At 41.1% G+C, this 26721-nt stretch overlaps 1 protein-coding gene across 4 annotated transcripts in view; it reads left to right on the top strand.

The window, feature by feature from the left end:
• Positions 1 to 26721, top strand: part of NPAS2 (neuronal PAS domain protein 2) — a 105426-nt gene that overhangs the window by 11671 nt on the left and 67034 nt on the right. The window lies entirely within an intron of this gene.

The following is a 26721-nucleotide window of genomic DNA, read 5'->3' as shown; positions in this document are numbered from 1 at the left end:
GCACATATTTAGGGGCTGAACAGGTCTCCAGTCTGACTCATGTATAGAGCAGCGAGGATGGGTTGGATGGAAAGGGAACAGTCATTGCGGTAGCACGGCAGCTGTGAAGTAAGATGTACTGTCTGAAAATCCGAATGCTACAAAGTGGCCTTGTTCTTATGGGAGGCTGCTTTTTGTCTGTGTATGGTCTCAAGAAGAGGAGCAGGCCTGAACTTTCTGCTTTTGTCTACCCATTTGTTCCTCTGTTTCTCCTTATTTTGAATTACTCTGCATATGGCTTGGATGATGTGACATAGATTTATAATTAGAATTTTTTGGTTGCTCTGCAATCTCATGTTTGTCAGTTTTAAGATTCACCCATCTGGCACCCCAAGAAGAGGACAGTGTTCTTTTGCGGAATACTTTTGGCTATCTGCATGTGAAGATGGTGCTGTATGCTAAGTCCTCTGAGGATTTCTCACGTTGCATCAGCCACAGAAGGTTTCTGAAATTTATTAAGTATTTGTCAGCAGTGAACACGTACCCAAACCTTTTGGCTCTTTCTATCTACTTCATTCATGAAAAATGTTTTTTCACAGTTTTATGTGCAAAACTTAAAGTGACTCAGGCACTGATGTAACCTTTCTCGCTTCTTTTGAGGATCTGAATTATGAATTTAGATTAATGTTTTGCAACACAGAGAAGGAAAGAGAAAGGCACTGCAGAGAGAGCTGAGAAATGGTTCTGCAGGAAGGTTGTTTCGGTAAGCCGGATCTTGTCTGTTCTTAAACATATTTGCTGAAACTAGCTCATGTAAGGGCACAGTGGTAACTTCCTTTAACAGATGTGTGTTGTGTGCAGGTACTTTACTGGCAAATCTAAACTCTTTCCCTGAGCAAAATGAGCTATCTCAGCAAAAGAATGTTTCAGGGGAGCATAGTAGAGTTGGCAGAAAGATGTTTCCAGCACAGGGTTTGTTGAAGGTTCTTTCACATTCCTCATTGACAGTGTCCCCCAAAATTTGAAATACAGACTACACCTGAATAGAATATGGATAATGGGTTCCAAAATCTCAACTGATGAATAGCCTTAATTGTTGCATTTCTTCTTACACATTGACTGGAGCGTGACTGCAGTGGAAGCCACTTGTTTTGGGGGGATTATAATGTAGGAAGTGTCTCACTTCAGGCCAGCCCTTTTTTTTTTTGCATTTTATTCTGGAGTTAATAATGCTTTAGAAGTTTTTTCCTAGTCTTGTTTCATAGCTAGTCTCCAGGTTTCTTTTGGAGAAATATATTTGATGTGAATCTCCACTCATTCTGCCAAAGCATTCTTGCAAACCATTGTCTTAAAGAACAAAGTGGTAACTGGGAATCATAACATGTTTCTGGCATGAACTCAAGCAGCTCTGCCTGTATAGTGTATTTCTCCATTTAAGACTGATTTCCCATTGCTTCCTCAAATCTTATCCATTTTAGCTAGAGCCGTAATTGCAAGACTGCTTTTATCCATTGTATTGAATTTGCATGGAAAGATTTTAGTGAAGGCTATAGGTGTGTATTTTCTGAGAAACTACTAGAAACTTGCCTGATGTCTGACAGAGCAAATGCCAAGTGGCTCCAAGACAGAGCCACTGCTGGCCAAGGCCAAGCCAGTCAGCAAAGGTGCTAATGATTTTGGGATAACATACATAAGAGGGAAAAAAACAGTTACGGGCAGGCATAACTGCAGCCAGAGAGAAACAGCTCTGCAGACACCAAGTGTGGTGAAGAAGGAGGGGGAGAATGTGCTTCAGGAGCTGAGATACCCCTGGAGGCTGTGTTGAAGACCATGGTAAGGCAGCTGTGCCCCTGCAGTCCTTGGAGGTCCACAGGGAGCAGATATACACCTGCAGCCTCTGGAGGACAGCATGTCACAGCAAATGGATGCCCAAAAGAGGCTGTGACCTCTTGGGAACCCACACAGGAGCAGGTTTGCTGGCAGGACTTGTGACTCCATGGGGAACTCGCACTGGAGCAGTCCGTTCCTGAAGGACTGCACTCTGTGGTAAAGGGACCCACGCTGGAGTGGTTAGTGAAGAAGTGTAGCCTGTGGGAAGGACTCCTGTTGGAGTCCTCCATGAACTGTCTCTGGTGGGAGGGACCCCACACTGGAGCAGGGGAGGGGCACCTTTCCCTGAGGGGGAAGCAATGGCAGAAACAAAATGTGATGAACTGACTGCAGCCCCTATTCCCTGTCTCCCCATGCCACTGGTGGGTCGGAGTTAGAGAATCAGAAATGAAGTTAAGCCTGGGAAGGAGAGAGCAGTTGCAGGAAGGTGGTGTTAAGATTTGTTTTAGTTCTCATGATCCTACTCTGATTTGATTAGTAATAAATTCAGTTAATTTCCCCAAGCTGAGTCTGTTTTGCCCCTGACAGTAACTCATGGGTGATCTCCAGTCTCTCTCCCCATCTTTAACTCTTGAACCTGACATTACATTTTGTGTCTGCTATCCAACTGAGGAGGAGAGTAATAGAGCAGCTTTGGTGGGCACCTGGCATCTAGCCAGGGTCAAACCATCACATCAATGTACCTTTCTGCTGCTACTGCAAAGGATGATGCTACCTTATTCCCAACTCTGGACACCAGTGTGTCAGAGCAGAAAGCTGATCTTGCTGAAGTTTAGCCTTTTATTTATGTGGATGGGTTAATTGTCAGCTGTTGCGTTTTCCTAAGCTGGGTTACTGTGCAGCCACACAAGTTGCAGAGGTGGGAGGAAGACAAAGGATCTCCTTTGGAACCAGTGCGGGTTTAAGCCACTTTAGAGTAACTGCTGAACCTTTTACTCTAATTTCTGAATGAGAGGAGAAGTGGGGCTTGAGAGGAACTGAGTGAAGAAATGGAGGCAAGGCTGAGACTCAAGGATTTGTACAGGTCAGGCAAGGACATGATGTGCTGGGGTGAAAAATGGGTCAGCGGGAGTGTGAATAGTGAGCATGGATGGAGTTGAAAATGATGACCAGTAGGAGAAGGAATATGGACAAGGAGCAAGAGAGACAAGGAAATTTCAGCTGTAATCCCTGGCAGTGAGGAAAAAGAAGAGATGGAAAAGAAGTCCTTAGTACCAGCTTGGCTGAGGAGGGAGTGGTATGATCTACTGGAAAGAGAAGATGTCATGAAGGGAGCAAGCATGGAGCTGAGCCTGGAAGAGGGAGATTGGGTGGCAACATGGGATAAAGAGATTGGAGGAGAAGATTCTTTGTGCTGAGAAAAGTCTGAAAATGGGGTTTGTAGGAAGTACCTGGGACTTGGACAGCCTGAAATAGAGATGAGCATGTGCTCATCCTGCAGTGTATAACTGGGGTGAGGAGGAGTCTGAGGTACAGAAGGAGGCATCAAGCTGACGGTCAGGGAGGACAGGCAGGAAAAGCTGGCCCATGTTGGCATCTGGGAGGGCATCCCAGTGCTGGCAAATGTGGTGCCCCTCTGCAGTGCCTCAAAGCCCAGCAGGAGGGCCATCTTATCCCTGCCTCTTACTGCAGCCCATTGTCCCTACCTACAGCAGGACCCTGTGACCACTCTGGCTGATACAGCTTGTTAGCTGTAATGAGTGTAAGGCTGCTGATATTTTGGAAATAACACAATAATGCCAAATAGTGAGGTTTTCCATTTTTTAAGACCTAGCAAAGTCACACACTCACAGAAACTGCCTTGAATACTAACTGCTATGGATGCAAAGCTGAGCACTCAGAAATTAGGAAATAGTATAATTAAGTCTGCCTGTGTAATTTTGATTTACTCCCTTCCTGTATATTCGTTGTTATGCAGTACTTAGTGGTTTAGTAATCACACTGTAATCAAATATTTTTTTTTGTTTAGTTGTTGCTGGTCACTTTAAGTCAGCTCAATTCACTGGCAGTTCACAATCAGTTCACTAAGTCAGTTCACAACTACTGGCATAAGCTGGAATGGGCAGGGGAAGGATATGATCACTTTTGTGCCAGCAATGCTAGCTTAGCCTGGCCCAAACCAATACTCAAATAACAACATTACTCTCAATGTAGATGGGTAAAAACTTCAGTTTTATTAAACATTGGCCAATTCAGGCAGATTTTTAAATGGGGATATCCTTGTTGCAAAGAACACACACACCTGCAAAGCAAAGACTAACTTTTCTCATAAATATATATATAATCTCTACTTCTTAACTCTTCTGACTGAAAATAGGAATCATCAAAATTCCCAGGTAGACACCAGACTGCAGAATTTCAACCCAAGTGGTTGAATCATGGAACTGTTCTGTATAACCAAGTGTGGTGGTTTCTTCTAAGATGCTTGAAACTGGAAGAACCAGGCCAGGCTTCCAGGCAGGCTCTGTCCCCAGACTACTCCCTAGAAAAGGCAGAAGCTGAGAGAGCTCCAATGAGGCTAGCCCTATATAAAATCCATATTTCCTGCACATTTCTTGTTTATTTTCAGGTGTTTCTCCTGCTAGAAAGCATTGGGTTTGGTATGTTTAAATCATCTTCTTGAGATTTTAAGTTATACATTTTATCTGGTTTAAATAAATTAATATTTTTTTTCTTACTAATAAGTATTAATTTTTATTACTACCTTGGTGATATAATTTTAATTTAAAAAAACTGTGCACCATTTTTGTATCTTAGAAAATATCAGTTGCTCAAGTTCAGAATTATATAAAGCTTTAATGGTTCTTTCTGTTACAAATTATTTCAAGATTGTCAGTATGTAGCCAACCTCTTGAGATCAAACAGATTTCTAATTAGTTTTTTGATCTTCTAATTACATCTTTTAGAAGCAGATTGACAGGCATTAATGGCAGTTTTAATGTATATTTATCGACAAAACCTTGTGTAGAAGGCCTTTCATTCTCTGTCTGGATACTCCTAAAGCTAAGGAAACACAGTCTTTAAGAATCTTGCAGTATCTTGCTTGCTGAGCTAGAATTGTATGTTTTGTAGTATACCTTTGACTAAACAAGGTATTAAAACTTGTGCTTAAGTTTGAAGTTATTTTTATTGCTAAAGTGACTTGATTACCCTCATGCATCAATGTCTTCAGAAGAGTAACAGGTCTTGTTTCTATCATGTATTTTTACACTCCAAACCTGTATGTATGCAAAACAGCATCCTTTAGTTGTGAGCTCTTTAAGAACAAAGCTTTACACCTTTCTGCTGTGCAAGGCTGGAAAACTCTGAAAAGTAGAATAATGTGAGCAGTAAGAATAAAAACCTTTGTGATGTCCATATGTCACATCCCGTCAGATTGATGCATTAACTTGCCAGATTATAGGTTTCAGTCAGCAAAAAGCAAAGCAATGTGGTGAACAAAAGTTTGACCTGGTTTTCCATATAATTAAAATAGTTGGTAGATTTAAACTGATGGAAGGCAGTGGACTTGGCTGAAAAAATTAAAGCAAATAAGTTACCTGTTAGATAGCTCTTCAGGAGAGAGTAATTCTTTCATTTGTCTTGGTGTTTGGAGACCAAAAGCTCACCCATAGACTTCTGAGGGATCCAGTTACCATCTGAAGTCCATCTATAATGGCTACAATAAATACATTGTTGTCATGGTAATACAGTGACCAAAGTCTGAGGGAAAATCTCTAGCATTTCTGTGGTTCATAGTATAAGATGAAAGACAGACTTGACAAGAAATAAGGCTGATTATTTAATTTTTTTTTTGTTTTCTTTTCCTCTGGACACACTTCAGCAGGTCTATGTCCTTTATATGTTGGGGGTTCCAGAGCTGAGGTCAATATTCCAGAGCACAGTAGAGGGGCATAATTGACTCCTTTGACCTGCTAGTCATACTTCTTTTGGTGCAGCCTAGGATATGGTTGGCTTTCAGGGCAGTAAGCACGCAAGTCCTTTTCCTCAGGGCTGCTCTTAATCCATTCCATACCCAGCCTTTGTGTTTGGCATTGCCTGACCCTGGTGCAGGGCCTTGCGCATGGCCTTGTTGAACTTCATTAGGCTAACACAGACCCACCTTTCAAGCCTGTCCAGGTCCCTGTGGATGGTATCCCTTCCCTCCAATGTGTCAGTTGTACCACACAGCTTGGCGTTGTTGGCAGACTTACTGAGGGTGCACTGGGTGACACTGCCAAGATGTTGAGCAGCACTGGTTCCAGTACTGACCTCCAAGGAATGCTACTTGTCCACTTGCTCAGCAAGCTGTTGACCTCAAATCTTTCAGTGCAACCATTTAGCCGCTTCCTTACCCACTGAGTGGTTGATTTATCAAATCATGTCTATCCAGTGCAGGGACAAAGACATTGTGCTGGACAGTGTCAAACGCTTTGCACAAGCCCAGGTAGATTATGTCAATTGCTCTTCCCTCATCCACCACTGCTGTAACACTCTTGTAGAAGGCGACCAAATTTATCAGGCACAATTTGCCTTTAGTGAAACCATGTTGGTTTATCAGTCTCCTCCTTATTTTCTATGTGCCTTAGCATAGTGAGACTGACTGGCCTGTAGTTCCCTGAGTTTTCCTTTCTTTTTAAAACATGGGAACCTTCCCAGAAAGATATTCTGAATTTTAATTTAAAATTAAACTATTTCAATTTAATAGTGTAATCTTGCATAGTTATTCTTATATTGCTAGTACTCAGAAAGAATAATGCTGTCATTGTTGCCTGGAAAAGGTGATAGTCTTCTTCCACAATTCAATTTCTAGTTTTCGTGGCAAAATGGACACAAACTGGCCCAATTGAATCATAGAATCATTGAATCATGAAGGTTGGAAGAGACCTACAAGATCATCCAGTCCAACTGCTCACCTGGCACTATCACTGTAACCCCTAAACCACTAATCCACATCACCCAGCACCAGATCCACATACCTGTTTAGACACCTCCAGCAATGGTGACTCCACCACCTCCCTGGGCATCCAATTCCAATGTCTGACAACATAAACAGTGATTTTTTTTTTTTTTATATCTAATCTGAATCTCCCCTGTGTCAGCTTAAGACCATTTCCTCTGGTCCTCTCACTGAAGGCGCAGTAGAAGAGATCAGCCCCAACCTCACTACATCTCCTTGATGAGGTTCTCCCTGAGACTCCTTTTCTTGAGCCTAAACAACCACAAATCGGGCCCTGCAAGGCCATGCAAGGAAGTTGCTATGATCAGCTGAGAGGATTCATAGTGAATTCTACTGATGACTGAAAGATGAGGTTTCACAATAGACTACAATTTACTTAAGTCCACTCTGCCATCACAAATGCACTTTGGTGGTGGAGGACCAGTCCCATTTATAAATGCCAGGTTCCCTCCCATGTTCCCTGGTCCTAGCTGCGCACTTCTGCCAGTTGCCTTTGCTGTCCTGCCTAATAAGGCTTCTGAAGAAGTCCTGTCAGCTTTCTCTATCAGAAAATAAAAGAAAACAATTAAGGATGGCTGTTTGTTTTTTTTTGGTTTTTTTGCCAAATTACAGAATTTAGTGAGCTCACAGAAGGAACATGGACCAGCAATAAAGGTAAGCAGTGCAGGAGAAGCAGGACAATCAACCACGTCTGTTTGGTGGTCATAAGCCAGCTTGGCTAGCCCACTCTTCATGGCTTTGGGCATTCAAGATGTAGAGCCTGAACTGCCTGCTCAGCTAGCAGGCAAAATTCATGAATCCTACCTTCTTCTGCTGCTTCAGTGTCTTAGTGAGGGCTGTGCTTAGGGCCATCTGTAAGGCAGGAATTTAAAGCCACAGTCCTGTATGCATTTATGCAACAAATCTTCCCCTCTGGGTTATTAGTCCTACAGAATATTACCCAGCTCAGATCACTTCAGAGGAATCGTCTCCTTTGCCAGCACGCTTACAGTGTGTTTCTAGCCCCAGTCCAATATTACTTGCTCACAGTGAAATACCTCATTATTCCAAAGCAGTGTCCTTCACTTCAGTGGTGCAGCCTAATGGGTTATGCCCATAAATCCAAATAGATCAAGCTGTGCAAGCTTTAGTCCCAGTGAAAGGGGATGACTCACCTGATGAAGTGCACACTAGTCAAAGCAAAAGCAGCACAAAGGAAATCTGAGTGTCAAAGTAGTCTTTTGTCAACAGGGACAGATTCTGACCTCCTTAATCACAGTGAGTGCATCCTACAAGTAGCCCCATGAACAAACTGAGACTACTTGTAGAGTAATAAAGTAGCTCTCCTAGGAGAAAGGGCGCTGAATTCCAGCTCTAGGTCATTAAACTTGCGTTAAAGTCTCAGTCCATTTCGTTGGTGTCTCACGGTTAATGTTCCGTGACAGCCCTTTAATACACAAGAAAACAGCTTAATCTGAGAGCGCCCTCCTGGCACGTTGTAAATTTCGTCAGTATTGATGAGACTATTGAAATTCCAATTACAATAAAAGATGTGAAATGTCACACGGCATGGTGATGATCAAATGCTGAGCACTCTCCTAGCTTACTTCCTGGACATTTGAGTAGGCCCACAGCCCATTGCCCAAAACCCTTAGATAAAGGCATAAATATGGAGGGAAAGGCAAGCACAAGGGGAAATTCATAGGGGAAAAGTGCAAAAATGAAAATAATAAATTGAAATTTAACTTCCAAAGAGCTTGATTGTCTGAACAGAATTGATGAGAATGTGGAAACCTCCATGCAGGACTGAGGCATAAGCAGTACAAAAAACCTAGTACATGTGAACCACCATTCATAAAATCTGTATAAATACTGTGGCTACTAATCTGGAGCCATTGCTGGATTTTTAAGAAAATCCTTGCCAGAAAAGGACTGGTGATCTTAATATTATTTTATTCAATAGTTAGTATGTCAAAAAAACAGTTTAACTTTGCTGACCTAAATGATAAGGAGGTATTTGTATTGCAGATATTAACTGCCTCATGCAGTTCTCAACCTAAACAATGTAAACAGGAAAGTAGTTTTGTCTGAGTAAGGACTTTATGATATGCCCCAGAGGAATTAAAACTCCAGGAAAATAAATGGAAAAATATAGAAAATGTAGAAACTACAATTTAACAGCATGTTTAAAACATATACTTATTTTAGAACATGGGCTCAACAACTTCCTTTACTGGGTTTTTAGGATGTACAAGTAAGAACCAGATGATGCACATGACTAAATCACAAAGCAAAGATCGATAAACATATCTGCAAAACTTGCATTTTTCTTGGACTCCAGCCTGGCTATGAAAAAAAAAAAACAAGAATTAAAATAGGACAAGGATATTGAAGTATTAAATGTAGCTTTTTACCTCCAAATAGACTGTAAATCAACCTTCAGGCAGCACTTAGAAGTTTAGAATATCAAGCATCTAAAGGAAAGACCATTACATCTGAGTGGCAGTTACTGTTCTCATTTGTACTGTATACTGTAAATATACAGCAGTAGAACATTAATGCTCTTTGGTTAGATTTTTAAAACACAAGGACTACTGAAGTCAAAGGGACGTGCTCAGTCTGACAGTATGATAATTTTTTAAGAATGAACTCAAAGGGATTTCAGAGACTCCTAACCCCAGAATCTCCACCTTGAGCTTTTGCACTTCTGCTCCTGAGTGTTTAATATGTTATCTTTCTCCCCAGGTCTGATAGGGCCATAGAAGCAGAGGACAATGCCAGGCCATGTGTCTGATAGCATAGTAAAATAAAGGCCTGTTGTATAAACAAATTAAAGATTAAAAAAAAAATACAAAGATTTCTTTATTTTCGTTTAGATCGTAGAATCATAGAATAGTTTCAGTTGGAAGGGACCTTCAGGATGACCTGGTTTCAAACATAATCAGGGACACCTTCCTCTAGACCAGGTTGCTCAAAGCCCCATTCTTCTGGCCTTGAATGTTGACAAGGGATGAGGCATCCGCAGCTTCTCTGGGCAGCCTGTTCCCGTGTCTCACCACCCTCACAGCAAAGAATTTCTTTTGAGCATTTGGTCCAAAGCTACTGTCTTTCAGTTTAAAGCCATTCCTGCTCATCCCATCACTCCATGCCTGTGTGAAAAGTCCCATGCAGCTCTCTTACTAGGCCCCTTCAGGTACTAGACAGCTATAAGGTCTCCCTGAAGCCTTCTTTTTTCCAACTTGAATAATCCCATCTCTTGTCAGCCTGTCTTCACAGGAGAATTTTGGAATGATCCAGCCCTATGATCATCTGGACTCACTCCAACAGGTTCACATGCATCTTATGTTGGAGGTTCCAGGCCTGGATGGAATACTCCCCTTTGGTGAGGTGTCACCAGAAGGGAGTAGAAGGAATCACCTCCCTCAGCCTTGCTGTTTAGAGATGGTTGTCCTTGTATGTGGGTATTCTCAGTTCAGTCAGAGAGAAAAGAGAGAGAATTCTCCCAGGCCTAGCCTGGGAAAGTTAGGAGAAAGAATTCAAGCAATTATTATCTCTCTTTCTGTTCATGTTGTATATAGATATGTTCTACCACAGTGTGCTATTCATAGTGCACCAATGGTGGGAAATGTTTTCACTTTAAGACCTTTAAGACACTTTAATATTTCACCTTAGTGTGATCCTGGTTATAAAAAAGGAACACTATTTCCTAAGAAAGATTATTCTTTTGCCTTCTGAACACCTTGGAGTCTTTTCATTCCATCCCTGCCTCGACAACGACACTTGTACATTTTGCTGCCTATTCCTTACTGCTTTGTTACTCTTTGCAGGATTTGGTCCTTGAACCTGCATGGTTTGGGTATTGATATAGCAATGATTTTTTTGGGGAAATAAGGACTCTTTGGTCATGTTGTCTGCATGTCTGTCTGTGTATACAGACGTGTTTGTGTGTCTTTTGAACCTGCTGGCCTATTTGTCAAGTTTGAGAGAAAGATAGAGATCTTGAAATTGTTGAATCTCTTCAGCTTTTATTACAATAGATACCTGTCCCTGCAGACACCAGAGAATCTACTCAAGAGCTTTCTGACAGTTTCACCGCTCAAAAAACTTCTTTTATTTTCTGCAAACACTTCCTTTTGAATCTGAATGCAGTGGAGGATTAAGTGTCTCACATCTGAAGTGAGTTGGGCTTGGTTTTAAAAAATAAACATTTTAAAAAGAAAAAGTTGGCAACCAGGAAAGAAGAAAAGTAGGAACTGGCCAGAAATTGAGAAGAGTTGATGGTTTTAGGACCAGGTGTTCTGAATTCATGGTGATAACAGTTTTGGCAGATGAAGTATTATAGTAGTGGTTGTTCTGGAGAGATTTTTGTGCCTTGACTGCACACTTTGTCTCTTCTGGCCACAAAAAGAGAAATCACAAGTGAGAGGGGTTATTAATGGGAAATGCTGTATTACTTTTCTAGGTCTAATAGATGATGTGAAAAAGCAATTGTCAGGGAAAGCCAGAATCACTCTGAACACTGTAGCATTTAGACCTGCTCTTGGCTAATTGCTATTCTAGAGAGGTACAAAATTTAAAAAGCTAGAAGATGTGGTGCTGTTGATTACATCAGTAGGAACCACTGATCTGAGCACTCAGGAGCCAGCTGGCTCCTCTTTGAACTTTCTGAGGCCAGCCTTGCCTGTGGCACGTGAGCTGGGTGCAACAAGAGAGAAAGGCAAACACCATGAAAAAGTGAGGGGATCAAGAGACTGCCTGCTGAGCACTGAGCTTGCTGCTCACAAGGTGGTCAACAAATATCACAGATTTCATCTGGAAGGTCTGAGGTCTTCCCCATCATGAATTTGTAATTTTTCTCCTCCTCCACTCCTTAACATTTCAGAGCAAGCAGAAGCTGGCTACTCTGCTTGCCCTAGATGAGTCACTCCTCCAGATAAGCCTGACTGACTTCAAAACTGAAGTTACTCTGCGTCGAGTTGAGACAGAAAAAAGCAGACTGCAAATGAGGAAATGCTCCTGCCAAATTCCAGTCCCCATCACATAAAGTAATGCTATTTCATGTGTGAGGTGACGTGCTGTTTTGAACTGACTTCAGCTGATCGTAAAACAAAAATGATATTGTAATTGTCACATAAAGGCTCCTGACATAGCAGGGGAGAAGACTTCAATCTGTCACAACCTGTTCTCTTTGAGGAAGAAAAGGTGACTGAGAAAGTGTTATTTGGCACAGAACAGTGAATCAGAAGCAGAAATACAGTCTTCTTTCATTTTTTGGATGCGTTTACACTTGCTAATAGGCCACTTGGTGCTCTTAAAAAACTCAACTATTCGCTTCTACCTGGCAGCAGACTGAAAATCTACTTTCCTAGGAACCTGCCAGAAAAATATAGCTTGTTCAGAACCAAAAGTTTCAGTCAAGTGTGCAGTGCAACACTTTAAAACAGAGAATGTTTCACTGACCTGTGGACCGGATGCTCTCCATGTCCAGTGCTGTGGCTGGGGATTTCCTGCATAGCTCTAAGGCAGAAAGATTGCCTTTGAGCTTTCCAATGCCTCCACTTCTGAAAGAACTCAGCCCACTTCTGAAAAACTTAATGTGGAAACAAGGCTGAAGAAAGTTACGAAGGTGGATATTCAGACCCTCAGACTTCGGTTGGAATGCCTAATTTGTCATTAGGGAGGCTGGGGAAGAGTGGGAGAATGTAAGCATAGAGAGACAGTGAACCTCCCTTCAGAGGAGCCTCCTGAAGCTGAGCGGTACTGTTTTATAGCTGTGCAATCAGGCAGTCACCTCATTGTAAAGCCAGGCCTTTTTCAAAGGAGTTCTTAGATGAGTCAAAAACTGTCACAAAACATTTGCTTGATATTTTTGTAGAGAAGAAAGAGAAATGTTCTGTGCAAAAATGCTGAAAAGCTCTTTACTATTCTAATAAGCATAGCCATAACCAGACAACAGTATATCATCCTGGAACAGAGGAACTTTTAGGACATAGTACTAAATGGAACTCTTCCATCTCTGCTCTTCCTAATCCTGACACCTGCTGGGTGTGCTAAATGGCCCACACCCAGCAGAGACTGAAATACCCTCATCTTGCATATCTGATAGCACCATTGGTGAACACAACCTCCTGGACCCAAATGCTGGTGGTAAAATAGGCCCACGTCAGTAAGGAATACCAGTCTCAAGGCTGCTCTCAGGTCTTTACTCCACACAGGCCATCTTACTTTGCTTGGCTTTGGAGTAGAGAAAATTAAAACTGGGATCAGTATTTGGGTTATTGCTAGCAATCAGAAGAGCAGGAGAATTCAATTTATTTCTACAAGAGTTCACTGGGATCACTTTTAATACTGGATGAAGAGAGGAAAACCCTGAGTTTGAAGCCCAGCAGTGGGGGAAGGGAGGAGACACTGGGCAACTTAAGCAGTGTTTGTGAAAGAGATACTATTAAGTTTTAGCTGTGGAAATACGGAACAAGGAAAAATATTCATGGATTGCAGAAGACTGACCAGAAGGCCAGTGTGAAGTGAGCACTGATAGGACCAAAAGCTCTGAGCTGAATTTTGGCCCCATTGAGTTTGATCTAGGACAGGTAAGCAAGCTGGGGATACACATGAAGTGGGGCTTTGGGAATGGGCAGTTCAGTTTGCTGGTGGATCCTGTACCTGTAGAGGGAGAGGCAGACAAGGCAGGAGTCAAACATCTTAAATTTACTCTTCTAACTGTTAGAAGTCCCAGATGATAATTAAAGATATAATAAGGCTTAGGATGCTGATTGCAGTTAAAATCAGGCAGAAGTGAGCTGCTCACTCTGCTGGGACAATCAGCAGGAATTCTTGGGCTTCAGTGAGGGTTTGGGACATCTGCTGAGAGGCAGATGCTTTGCTGAGTTTTACTATCTTCATTTTGATTGGGGTTAAGGGAAATGGGAACTGAAGTGTTTAATCAATTTTTGGTCTAAGACCCAGGGTGGTAGGATGAAAGCAGGTTTCCCTAAGGAGCTTAGAGAAAATTAGTTTTTATTTGAGGTTTGGAGGGTTTGCTGAAACTGAAGCACCCCAGATTTGGAGCTAAAATGAATCTTCCGTCATTGTCTCATTCTTCTCTCAGCCCTACAGATCTAGTCAGATATAAGACTTTTTTCAGTCTCATCTCTAAACCTAACTCACACATCACTGGAAGTTCAGGTGCCCTTTCTCACAGTACAAATAACTACCTGCCCTTCAGCCCCAATTCCAGTCCAGTGACCTTGCAGGGTCAGTGCTATTAACACTCCTGAAGCTGGTGATTCCACTACCCCGTCCTTTAAACCTAGCTCTAACACTAACACTCATCCTTGGTATATTTTAGCAGCCTATATCTACTCCAGGGTTATGCACAAGCCATTTGCTCTGCTGGCATTTGTGCTCAGTCCAGCTCAGTGGGACTCTTGACACTTTTTAACATTGCTCATCCTCATTCCCATCACAACATGGACACTTCTGCTGGACTCAAGACAAAGAAGGTGCTTGCCACAGCATCTGTGATGTGAACCCTCCAGCCAGAGGGTTTTTTTTATTAGTGAAATTGAGACAATGCCAGAAGACAGGCAAGAACCCTAAAAATCTTTGCTGATGAGCACATCACATGCAAATGTAACAAACCACAGAGAGCTGTAAGCTGCTTTACTTCTCAGATAATTGGTTGATGATCCCACTTTCTCATTTACTCAGAAGGAACAAGTCACTGACCAGACACTGTTCTTTTCAGCAGCCGAGACAGGGTGTCAAGAAATGGTCCTCTTTAAGGTTTCTTAAGAGGGTGTCTTAGGGCCTGCTGCCTTATATGGTATTATGCCCAAGCTACCTGCCTACCAATCCTTGTTAGGTTCTATGCAGACACAGCCAGTGCATGATAGGCCTTGGCACAATGTGTGTATGTGGTGAGACTGTGAGGCCATATTTGTGTTTGGGTCACTTTGTCCTGGTTTTTATCTAAGCATTTTTTTATCAATGGCACTTTCATTTCAGTAAGCTAATAATAGCCCTGGAAAAATTTGACATATCAGCTTAAAGGCTTGCCATGGCTAAAAATCAAATTTGGAAGTATATTCTAAATAAATATTCTAATATTCTAAATATTGCACAAGGGTGGGCAATAAGGACGCTGACATGTTGGCCCAGGCTAAGCTATAGTCTTATGTTTGCTCAGGGAGGCATGTGGTGAGGTTTTGCTGTTGTCTTTGTCTGAATCATCAGTTAAGCCCTTTGAGATCCAGTAATTAACTCAGTTCTTTGGGTTCAAACTCTAGTTCTACACCAAGCCATTAAACCCCAGACTAACGTAACCTAAAGCACATTATTCCCACTCAGCCCTACAGCTGTTTTTGTTTTTACTGTGTTTATGCTCTTCTGAGCTTTATGGTCTTCCCAGAAATATCACCTGCTTTTCATCCCCATCAGTTCTTAGCCCCAGTCTTTGCTCCAGCCAGAGTATTAAGAGACTTGAGCAAACTCAGGTCTTCAGAAGTAATGAATAGCAACCTAGATCAAATCACAGCCTTTTAGTCTGGAGGAGCCAGCCAGAAATATTCAGGTCCAGCTTTTCCAAAGCCAGACACCAGCTGATGCCATTCCTAAACTTGTATTAGTGTCCATGTGGAACAGCCTGTGCTGTCTTTGAGCCATGAACCCGTAAGGCAGAACGGTGCTTTGGGAAGCACTCAACAGCAGAAATGGTTACCTTTGTTTATAGTATCAAACTTGTCCTTTGAAAATGCCAGTGCAAGGTGCATTTTAGTTTGCCTTTTAACTATAGCCCAAGCACAAGCCCTGAACAGTGTCCTTTGTTATTGTCCAGTTTTCTTTATGCAGAAGTACAGCAGTAATTGCACATATGAGTCAAGAAATGCTTGTGAATAAAGACTACTTTTCTGAAAGCCTCATTGTAAAATGGACACCTCAAAAAACAGACGTATGTCATGTTGTTGCTGGTATTTTGGCACTGCTTTTGAGAAGGCTGGAGTGCAGTAGTTTAGTCAAGGTTATGAGAGCTGTTCCGTCAGGATGATGCACATTTTCCTGGGCAAATAATCATAGTACTATTTATCTCCAAGCTATGTTTTCACAATAGAGTAGAATCAATGTATCTGATTCCAGTTCACATACATTTATTTTACTTACCAGTGATAATTGATATTACTGGTCTTTGATAAGTACTTAAATTAATTCCTTCTAGACATTTCATTTAATGCCTTTCAGCCTGATGGAGTTAAATTAGCAGGACTAACTACTTAAGAGTACTAAAAAGAAAGTAAAACACTTTTAGGATTAGACATTTGAGACAGGTTTATACATTAGTATATTAAATCCAAGCAATGCAGGTGTTAAAAAGGGCTTCAGTTTCTCCGTAATTAGAAACAAACCTTTGATAAGACAGTGTGTGAATCTCCCTGTGAGTTTCCCTGTGGATGGGAGAACAGCACACCAAGCTGCCACAATTATTTTAAATAGCACTGTGATATCCCCTCTTCTAGAGAAGGTTGCATTCTCAGAGTAAGTGGTAATGTAAACGTATTTTTTTCCTTGGTTTGTTTAAGAGCAGTATTCAGCAGGACCATATTGAAGCCTGGGATCAAGCACCCACAGGTCTCCAGTCACACCAGGGAGGTCAGATGTGAAGCACCACCACTATATGGCTTTACTTTGCTCTCTTACTGGATCTGTTGGCACCTCAGTGTCTCCTGCCATTTTGGGGGAGAAGGCCCATGAAAGCTTTCTAATTGAAAGGCATGAACTACTATCCCCTGCTGGTCTGACAGAATGGGAAAACTGCATGGGCAGTTCATGTTTAACACATATCACCTCCTGGATCAGAGTCTCAAGGTGATGATTACCCAGTGTGGGGGAAGAAGCCACAGGTAATTTCAGAGTTGTTACTCTGGTGGACATTGCCTGCAAGTAGCTTATGAGTTATGTGTAAATGAAACACATCTAATAAGAAATTCTGGGATATTTAAGTATCTTCTCAAATGTTTTTACTTTTTACTGAAAAGGTCAGAAAATCTGAATTATTTCATTAAAGAGAAGATGTATTCCAGTTTTCCATAAAAGCAGTGTCCCAAAGGTTTTTTTGAAAGATACACAAAGTGTCTCTGATGTTTTTTCCATGAAAATACGCTGTTTTTCAGACAGAGAATGCTTTATCACCTGTTTGGCAGTTTTCTCCTTAATTTATATTTCATTAATAATATTTTGCACTTGCATTTGTTTAAATGTGCAAGGCCTAGATATGTGAGGATCTAGAAACAATTACTGAAGTCTTCAATAAAAAAATCATCTCTACTTCCCATTCCTTCCTCCTCTTCCCTCCACATCCTCCACCCCACTACTCCTCAATGCAAAGTAGGAAATGCAAGTTTGGAAAACTTGGAAAAAGCTTGAATTGAATGTATTTGAGAAAAACCTTTTGTCAGAATAAGCAGGAAAACACAGCGTTCATGTGCGGAAATGTCACCCTTCGAAGTACTTTCCATACAATAAACTATTTCCAGTTAAGCTACTGTGAAGTCACTGTACTATGTTAGCTATGTTATGAATATGGATGTTTATTTTCCAATAATTTCTTCTAGGAATCTGGGTTTGTGCTGTGTGGCTTTGTGCCTTATAGCCTTAAGTTTGCTTACTTCCCATCTTTGAGTCTTATGGACCCTTCTTGTTAATGGCTCACTGATAGTGGCACCTTCCATTTCCATCTTTATTGTTATTTAATTAGTCATTTTACTGCTTTACAGATATGTCAACTAGGAAGAAATGTCATTGTGTACATTACATCTGTGTCTTTAGTATTGGGCATTTTTGGTGGCATTCACAAGCCAGGATTTTTTCCTTTTTCTTAGATCTACATCTGGCAGTAGTCTATATGTACTAACAAAATTTGGCATAATAGAGTTTTTATTCTTACAGAAGTAAATAAAAATTAGTTCTGAAGTGAAACTGCTGATATTTCAATTTTCCTCTAAAGGGAAAAAAAAGGGCAAAATCTGTTACATTTTATATTTACAGTCATTTCCAGAATATTTAAATTTCTGGGTAGACTACAGTTTTAGCAGAATTCAGTGAGATATCCTTGACTCAGGATGCAGGTGTAAAGTAAGTGTGAAATTAGAAAGGAAAGTTTGTGAATATGGTATTGCTTCTGTCTTTCACTTGTTGACTTTTCCTTGTGCTGAGAACCAAAAACTGAGGGTAGGAAAGGTCAGAGAGAGGAGATGAAGGAAGTGAGTCTCAGAGTTTCTTTAGCTTTCTCTGCTGCTCCAGGAAAAGCTTTTGCAATTCAAAGAGCACACATTCAAACAAAGAGGCTGACCACCAGTCAATCAAGCTCATTTATCAGCCCCAAAAGGTGCTGTCATAGATTGTGTGTCATGGGCTGTAAGTGTCCTCATTTTAGGAAATAAGTAAATGCCAAAGGGAAAGTTCCTGTATTGGAGCAAAGGCCAACGTGCTTGTGTGCATGAGAAGAGCTGGACGGTGCCAGTAAGGCTGGATGTGCTGGTGTGGGAGTGCTTGTTGGTACTAGGCAGTGGTGGCAGCCGTGAAGGATGGAGAAGAAAGAAATAAAGCACTTCCGGAAACATTTTGGTGTTGAAACTTTTTACCCAATTGATCAAGACAACATATTTTGAATAATAACATATCAAAACCAAACAGAAGATATTTGCATTTATGTGACTTGTGTTAGCTTAATGCAATACTGTGTTCTAGGTGTGTATCACTGCTATCCTATGAAAACAAAATGGTTCTGTATCTGAGCTTTTTGTTATGTTCCCTCTTTTCTGACTTGTCTGTTCAGAGTCATTCTCCCTAATCTTCTAAAGTGTGATAAATACACGTCAGCATTGCATAGCAGGCTAAAGGAAATTTAGTGGTAATAAAAAAAGGGGGAAAATAATTGTTTTCTGTGACACTTTTGTCCTGCAGGAAGCCTAAACTAAATAAGTATAAAATCTGAGGGATGTGGAAGGAAGCAGTAGAATGTTAAAGCACTTAGTCTTCTATTCCTTCTTGAGCTTTTTACTCTTCTGCTCTTTCTGTTAAACACAAGTATGTCTCAGATTTCTTGCTTTCTGAGAAGAGTCACGTCTGCATTTGTAGCTAAGGAGCATCAAACTCAGTTTAATCAGAGTATTTTAGAGTAAGTCAAATGTTGCTTGGTCTCTGGTGCACAGCACAGCTTTCATTTACACTGGAGGCTGACATCCAGAAGAAGCTCAGGCCATTCTGATTCTGCCCCGGCTTCATTCTCTTCCTATGCCCTTGGTGGCTGGCATGAGAGCCCCAGGCTGCCCTGAAATCCAAGGGCTTCCTTGCTCACCATGCTGTGTCCCAGCCTTGTGCTGGCAAGTAGGTGCAACATCTGCTCTCATGAATCACAAGCCTCAAAAATCAGGGCAGGCAAAGAGGGCTCACTCTTTCCCTCTCTGTTATCTTACCATTTTCTTTAAAACTGCGCATTCCTCCACAATGGGACAAAATACCTCATTATTTCTCAGCTCTCCTGAGGTTGCATGTTCTAGTAATGGCATTTGCCACCCACATGACAGGAGAGAAGATACAGGCAAGGGATGCAGTGCTTGGATTAGCTATTGTAGCCACCAAAGTGGCAAAGTTGCTTGTGCATACTTAAGTAATGACAATGCTGAGGATAGTGGAGGAGAGTCCCCCAGGAACAGAACATGAACATTAATTATAGGGGGGAAAATATATTATTAACATCAGACTGCACGCTACAGGAGATCCCAGTGTGACTATTAAAGGAAATTAATTACTACCTCTTTTTACCTTTCAGATCAACTCTTCTTTATAATGAGAAAAATTCCTTCATTGTTACCACTAGTATTATCAACTGTAGGAGAATAATTCTTCCCTTGTATTCCATTCACAGCTATTGTGCATCTCTGTGTTTTGAAAATAAATACTTCCAGTGGAGGTATTGCATCCCCTTTAAGGGGAAATTCCCCAGACTCAGCTCAGGCTGTGTAAAATGTGGCAGTATGCTAAAATACTCATTCCTCTGCACTGATACTTGTAAAATAGTATTCTCTGTTAAAATTATTTTCCACGTAACCTGCTACCCCAAAATAGAGCTGTTAAGGAGATACTCTTTTTTAGACTACTCCAGCTTCACAATGCTCATTTCCAGATCCCAGTGTATTTTCCAAATACATCTTGCATGAACTCACATGAGAATTTTTTTCTGGCAAAGTCAGAATTGAGGTCAAAACTGGACTAAAAGAAAGCTCATTACAACTTTAACATCTGTAATCCACCCTGAGGAGAGAAATGAATGCAGCGAGCAGGCCATGGATACATTGTTTCCATTGTACTCTTGATTAACTTGTAATTCACAAGTGAGGGACTGTGAAGGAGACTACTGACTGATGGAAGGTCACCAATTCCAAGAGGAAATAAATGATATATAGGCATCCCATTCATCACTTTATTTGTGTAACAGCATTTGGGACTCTGTCTCTGTAGAATAAAGCCCATTTAAAATCTTTTAATATTTTTGCAAAGGCAAGGCTGGGGAGTTTGTGTAATCTCGGTGACAAAAGAACTGTATGTAGAATTGACATCATCCCAGGGCAGGAGGTGACTTTTTCCTTGAAGAGGGTGGTAATTCCCCAAATTCCTCATGATTGTCCTTGGATAGAGGCCAGTAATTTTCGTGAGTTTTTCCATGCTAAGTGAGGATCTGCTGCCACCATATTACTTCTAGTGTAATAATAATTCTAAGCTTTGCTGCAAGGTTCACCTTTGCATTACAAGGAGCACCCACTGCTCAGAAAATCCTTTATTACAGCTGTGTCTTTAATTAATGTCAGGTACCCAAATTCAGGTACAATATGAAGATATGGCATCAGTTGATCACTTTCTTTGTAGAAAAGCAGCCAAATATCTGCAAATATACATCAAGCTGCTTGTAGTATCTCCCTTTACCACGTGGAAATGGAAATAGGAGCTGGTCTAAGCCTGGAAGCAGTAGGAAGAAGTTAGGATAGTCCACTTGTAAAGACTGTGGAGAGTTTGAATCAAATAAGATGAAAAAACAGAAAGTGGGTGGTAATACAGACATCAGGGCCAGATAAAGAAAAGCCCTTTGCATATATATCCATATTTTTCCTTCTGTAAAGTAATACCGTGGCAATAGGGCAGCTAGACATGAATGAAATACTTTATTTTCTCTACAGTTTATTGCAGAAATAATAAATGCTGTGCTGCACAAACTCAAATTGATGTATGTGATCTTCTGTGTTTTTGGTGGCTAATAGGATTGCTTTGGAGCAGGTCAGTGCACATTCACACTTTCAATTGCTTTGGACAAAAGCAAACTAAGTGTACCATGAAAAATGTCATCACGTAATATGGCATCAAAAAGATGATGTATGTCTTTTCTGTGATATTTTTATTATGCCTCAGAGAAAATCCACTTTAATGCACAGCTGCAAAAACCCCACCGGTCTTAGGGCAAAAAAGACACACACTAACCAGAATGTACTAGCATTTTCTGTCACATGAACTGGCAGAACTGCAAAAATGCATGGGATGGGACATAAGCTGCATCTTTCTGAGTGTTTTGGTGGAGGGAGTTAGTGGTAAATTTGAATTAATGAAATTTTAATGCTGCATTTTGTTATTATGTCTGTTTGGAAGGACTGAAATGCCAGATAAAGAAACAAGGGAAAGCTATAGCATGTCTGCAGAATCTTAGGGTGTGCAGGAATCAAGGCACAATATTAAAATAAATTCTTAAGCAGCAGAGGTCTTCTTTGTTCAGCCTCCTATGCAATAAATATGACAGTCAGTATGACCAAATAGAAAATCTTCAGCCAGATTTCATCTCTGTCATATGTAGAGCATGCAGCATGATTGGAGCTTTCCTGAGCGGACAAATCCTCACCCAAACCACGACTCCAGTTTGCAGGAAACCTCTTCATAAAAGAGGCAGCTGCTGTACTTGGTCATTCTAGCTCCATTTCAGTGACTCTGTGTGTAGTGCTAGATCACAATTCCAGGTCAGCTTTACAGAGCTTTAGCTCCACACATTTCAAAAGACTTACTGTTGTTTCTTACCGATGTGAGTAAGAACAGCGACTGGCCTCATTTCTCTGTCCCAGCTGATGTGCTAGAGGATGCCAGTAGGCAAACAGTGTTTCCCCTGAACCACATCTGGACGGCGATGGCTGCGGGAAGAGTCTGTTCTTACCAGGGGTGCAAGCAGTCAGGAGGGCAGGTTCATGCACCACAAAGAGGGCCAAAATCCAGACTGAGCCCAAGGTAATAGGTTTGATAGTTCAGGAATAAGGAAACAGCAGATGTCTTTGAATGCACATTAAGAGCAACCAGGTCAAATACTTGGTTTGTGGTATTTAGGTTTTGAGAGACAGAAGAAGCTGCAGCCTGTCTTCTGACACATGGCGCAAAGCTTCAGTCTTTATTTGAACATCTCTTTGGATTGACAGCCTGTGATCCTTCTTTCAGATGTGTAGTGTTACTTTTTTTCCTTCCTGTGGTTTCCACGTGACAGTGGCTGCTTCTGTCTGCAGTTCAGTTCTTCAGGAGTAGTCTAGAGGAGGAAAAGTGTCTGCATCTGTGAAAGGGGATACTACAGGAGGTCAGAGAACATCTGTTTCCCAGGGAGCCTTCTTAATGTACTTCACCACTGACCCAAAGACACATTGCAATCCATGATAGTCAATGCAACTCATAGCAGCACCTCGATTTTCTTTCAAGGTTTCTTACCCAGCTTTGCCCAGTCTGTTATTGCTTGTCTGTACAATCAAAAATCATCCTACCAGCCAACACAAAATAGTTGAAAGCTAGCTATGAATTTAGAAGCTGTGCTAGCTGTTCAGAGATTTATTATCTTTTTTTTTTCTGGGTAATGGGCAAGTTAGAACCTTTCAATATTTCAGCAAAAGAACAGCAGAAAATACCCCTGAGGACAAGCTGTCTAAGCTCTGATCCTGTATCTGAAGTCCAGTACCAATGTTTTCTCTCAAGAACAAAGTAATTCATTCAGCTAAAAGAGAGTGAGATTGACTTTGAAAATTAAAATCAATGCTTTAATTCAATACACATACAATTACCAGCTGTCAAATGGCATGCAATGCACTTTTACTGAAAAAAACAACGGCACAAAAGACGAGAAAGGAGGCTTTGACAAATGTTAGGATTCTCATAATGATGTTTTTTGTGTGGTTTTGAAAGCAAGACTGCAAAGTTAAGCGCTGTAGATGATAGGGCATTATGCAAAGGGTGTAAAAGGACCAGTGGTGTTTTTCAGAACACATATCACTACTCTGTGTAATGCTCTGTTGTCACAAATACATGGTGATTAGCTTTTTATCAGCGTGAAAGCACATCATAAAACATTCCACATATCATTGAGTTTCTAATAATCTGTGTCACTGTGAAGATTAATACATTAAGTCAGTCCACAAACTTCATGAAATACGTTCCTCTGCCAGGATTTGTGTTGGGTTTGGCAAATGAAGGATGAAGCACTGATGAAATGGGAACTACTTTTGTTGACTAGTCTGTGAAACAACACATTTGTTTTTTCACTCTTTGACACTGTTTTGAGGGGATAATAAGGGTGCCCCTGGTAGCACTATCAGCTTCTGAAATATCTCATCTGCCTGCTGTGCTACTATAGTCCGCCTTAAACTGTTTTGGGCTCTCACTTACCTATATTGAACCCCTGCAGACCTTTTTGCAGTGTGAGGGCGTACTAAATATCGGCACTGCATATCAAGGTCCATATTTTCAATTGTGGATGTCAAGAGATCAGCACTTAAATCTGTATTTACCCATTGGACTCACTACCTTCCCAAGCATCCACATGTCCTTCAACTCCAGATTTGTCACTGCTGTCACTGCTGTCACTGCTGTCACTGCTTCTATTGTCACATGTACTTTCCCAGAGCTCCTGTGTCTAAGGATACCCTGAAAATCATGTTTTATCTAAAGGACAACCAGTATAATTACTGTTTCTGAAAACAAACAAACAAAGAAATGAATCAGCCTTAACATTGCAAAAGGGGAATTGTCTCAAATCACAGAAGAAATCTGAAAATCCATCCACATATTAAGATGGCTAAATATACTGCCACCACTGGCTTAAAACCATGTATTTGAAAATGTTGCCCTGAGCCCACTCAGTACATGATAAGGAATTAGATGAATGATGAATCTAAAGGAAATACAACTTTCTCAGGTTAGAGTGTGACTGATGACACCCATCTCCAGTTCAGGGGGGAAGGTGGAAGTTCACTTAGATTGATTTATTAATATTTTTTCCAGAGTCAGTAAGATACTTGATAATTAATGGCACAGAAATATGAGTTCAGCTGAAAACCTTCATAAATTAAAAGTATTTAATTTAATAGTAATTTAGAGGATTTTGCAAAGTGCCAGAGCAAGATAACTGCATTTGCATAGGAAGCAAGATTGAGAGATTTGTCTCCTGGGCTGATGCAAGTAATGCATCTTCATAGCCATGTGGGTCAGAATTCAGTAGCAGTATTATAGTCCTTCAGATCAACATTTCCATGAAGAGAGAGAAAATATATCAAGAAAAATATTTTCTTGCATTTCACTCCTTGCTTTTTAGCTGCCTAGAAGTTTACTGTGTGCTTCACATAGTACGCAGTGAAGTATAGTTTAAGACTTCTCATTATTTCTCAGGAAAATGCCAGTTTGAAAATAGCTTAGAACAAGACAGTGGACTAACTGAAGCACAGCTGCAACAGCATTGTGGTTCTTTCCTGTGAAATATTTCCGAGTGATAAAGAGAGAAGAGCAAGTCTAAGTAAAGAGAGCCTTTTAATGCATTTCTCTTCCAAATTCCCATGAGCACTCACAATAGCTTAAAGCACTCACGTGCTTTCAGATATCCAGCACCAAGACAGAAGCAGGGCCTTCAACTCAGGCACTGGCTCCAGTGCAAGGGAGGGAGTGGGGATGGTGTGTGCTTGGGCAGGAGGAAGAAGCCCAGTGCCATGGTCCCCACAGTCATTACTCTCAAGAGGAGAGGGTCCTGGCCCAGATGCCACAGACAGCTGCAGAAGCAGTACAGGGAGAAGCTCTTGCTGCTGGACAAAAAGCTCATAACTGGGTTCCCAAAATGTGCCTCTGTCAGCTTCCAGAAGCTGGACCAAACTAGCTGCTTTTCAAAAAAAAACCAGGGCAGTTAGACATAAATGGAGCAGCATTGGAAAGGCTGGGTGACAGACAGATGTCAATATGCACTGCAAAGGTGCTTACTGAATTTTCTGTGCAATTTTCCCATTTATTTAGGTAATATGGAGCATTTGCTTAGGAAAGGTAGGTTTTACTTTTTTCTGCCCCTTGTCCTTGAGAAGGAGGTGGTTTGAAACAGCAGAGTGATAATTTTCAAAGACGGGAGCAAAAGGGCTGGGGCTGAGATTTGGATGAGGATGTCCCTCTTTTTCTCGTGCTTGTTTGAAAAAGCCCTACTTTGCTTTGGGGGATTTGAGTGACTCCCTGCAGCAGATTTTAGGACTGGAACATGTTCAATCATGGTCAGAGAGGATAAAGTGTACTTAATTCTCTGCTCTTTAGGTGGTTTACTTTGGCACAGGCTGAAAGATTCAGAGTGCTGAAGTTTACACATTCACAGAGTCTTGGTGTTCAGATTTAACATTATGTACTTTTTTCACTTGGAAGTAGAAAACAATAGGAACCAGCAGAAGACTTTTCTCAGGATCTTGCCTTTTGAATATCTGAAGAAGGGAGGCTGAGGAGGGAAAAACAGCCACCCATGGAGAACCTAAGATTTTTCTGTTTAAAAGCAAAAGATCCCCAGACCTAAATACCCCTGAAATAGTGTGGCGTAGAATGAAGTATAAATTCTTCAATGTGAAGTGCTGTGACATCAAATTTTATACTACCTTTGGCACAGTTTCTATAAATTGGTATCTTTTTGCAGACACTAAAGTTGCTACAGTTTCAATAACCACCCTTGAGACTGCTTTAAACCTACCCAACAAGGAGGAGCAATAGCATTTTTGCAAATAAACTTCCCAATCCATCCAATGGCAACAGCATTTTTCCCTAGGGTCCCCAAAACTGCCTTTGGGATCTCTTTTTTTGTGTGGATTTTTTTTTTTTTTTTTTTTAAGAAACAGGACATGGGACTTTCCCTTTTCTCCTCATCTCAACTCACAGCCTTGTGATTTACCTCTCCCAGCTGCTCACGAGACTGTGAGCCAGACGACCCAACCCGACCCCAATCTCAGCTCCCTGCCAACTGCTTCTCTTTCTTTCCTCTTTCTCCCTCTCCCTGCCCTCCCCCAAACTGAGCTGCTATACACAAGTTTTTTTTGGTGATGTTGGTAAATATGTAAACCAGCAGACCTATGGTGAGCTGCATTGATGCTGAACTACATCTCTACAGCCAGATCAGATAATGTTTCAAGAGCTGCAGTCACAGTACTGGCTACAGAATAGATGGGATGTAAAGTACCTTTTTTTCTGCAGGATATTTAGTCCAATTTTTTAGGTTATCTGCAAAATTTGTGATGCATTGAGGGTTCAAGTCTTATTTTTTCATATGTGGTGCTCCAGTAATGGGTATGGCACTCTACATAAATAAAATGCCATACAGCTTGAGTTGAGGTCTAGAATTATGTCAGGTTTTACCCCCTCCTAGTTTTTTCCCTGGTAATTACGAAAGATAGGAAACAGTGTGCAACAACTGATGCCCTTCGGGACATGGACACACGCTTAGCGTGCCTATATGGATATTTGATGCAGATGGCAAATAAAATAGCAAATCAACTTGAGATTCTGACAGCAAATTTTGTTGCAAATGAAAAAGGAAAATGTACATTATGAGTGGAAGGCAGCACCCATCAGAGCCAAAAGATGTT

This window comes from Vidua macroura, chromosome 2 (genome assembly GCF_024509145.1).
Source record: "Vidua macroura isolate BioBank_ID:100142 chromosome 2, ASM2450914v1, whole genome shotgun sequence".
NCBI lineage: Eukaryota > Metazoa > Chordata > Aves > Passeriformes > Viduidae > Vidua > Vidua macroura.
The sequence above is the reverse complement of the archived record's forward strand: the minus strand, read 5'-3'. Positions and strand labels throughout refer to the sequence as shown.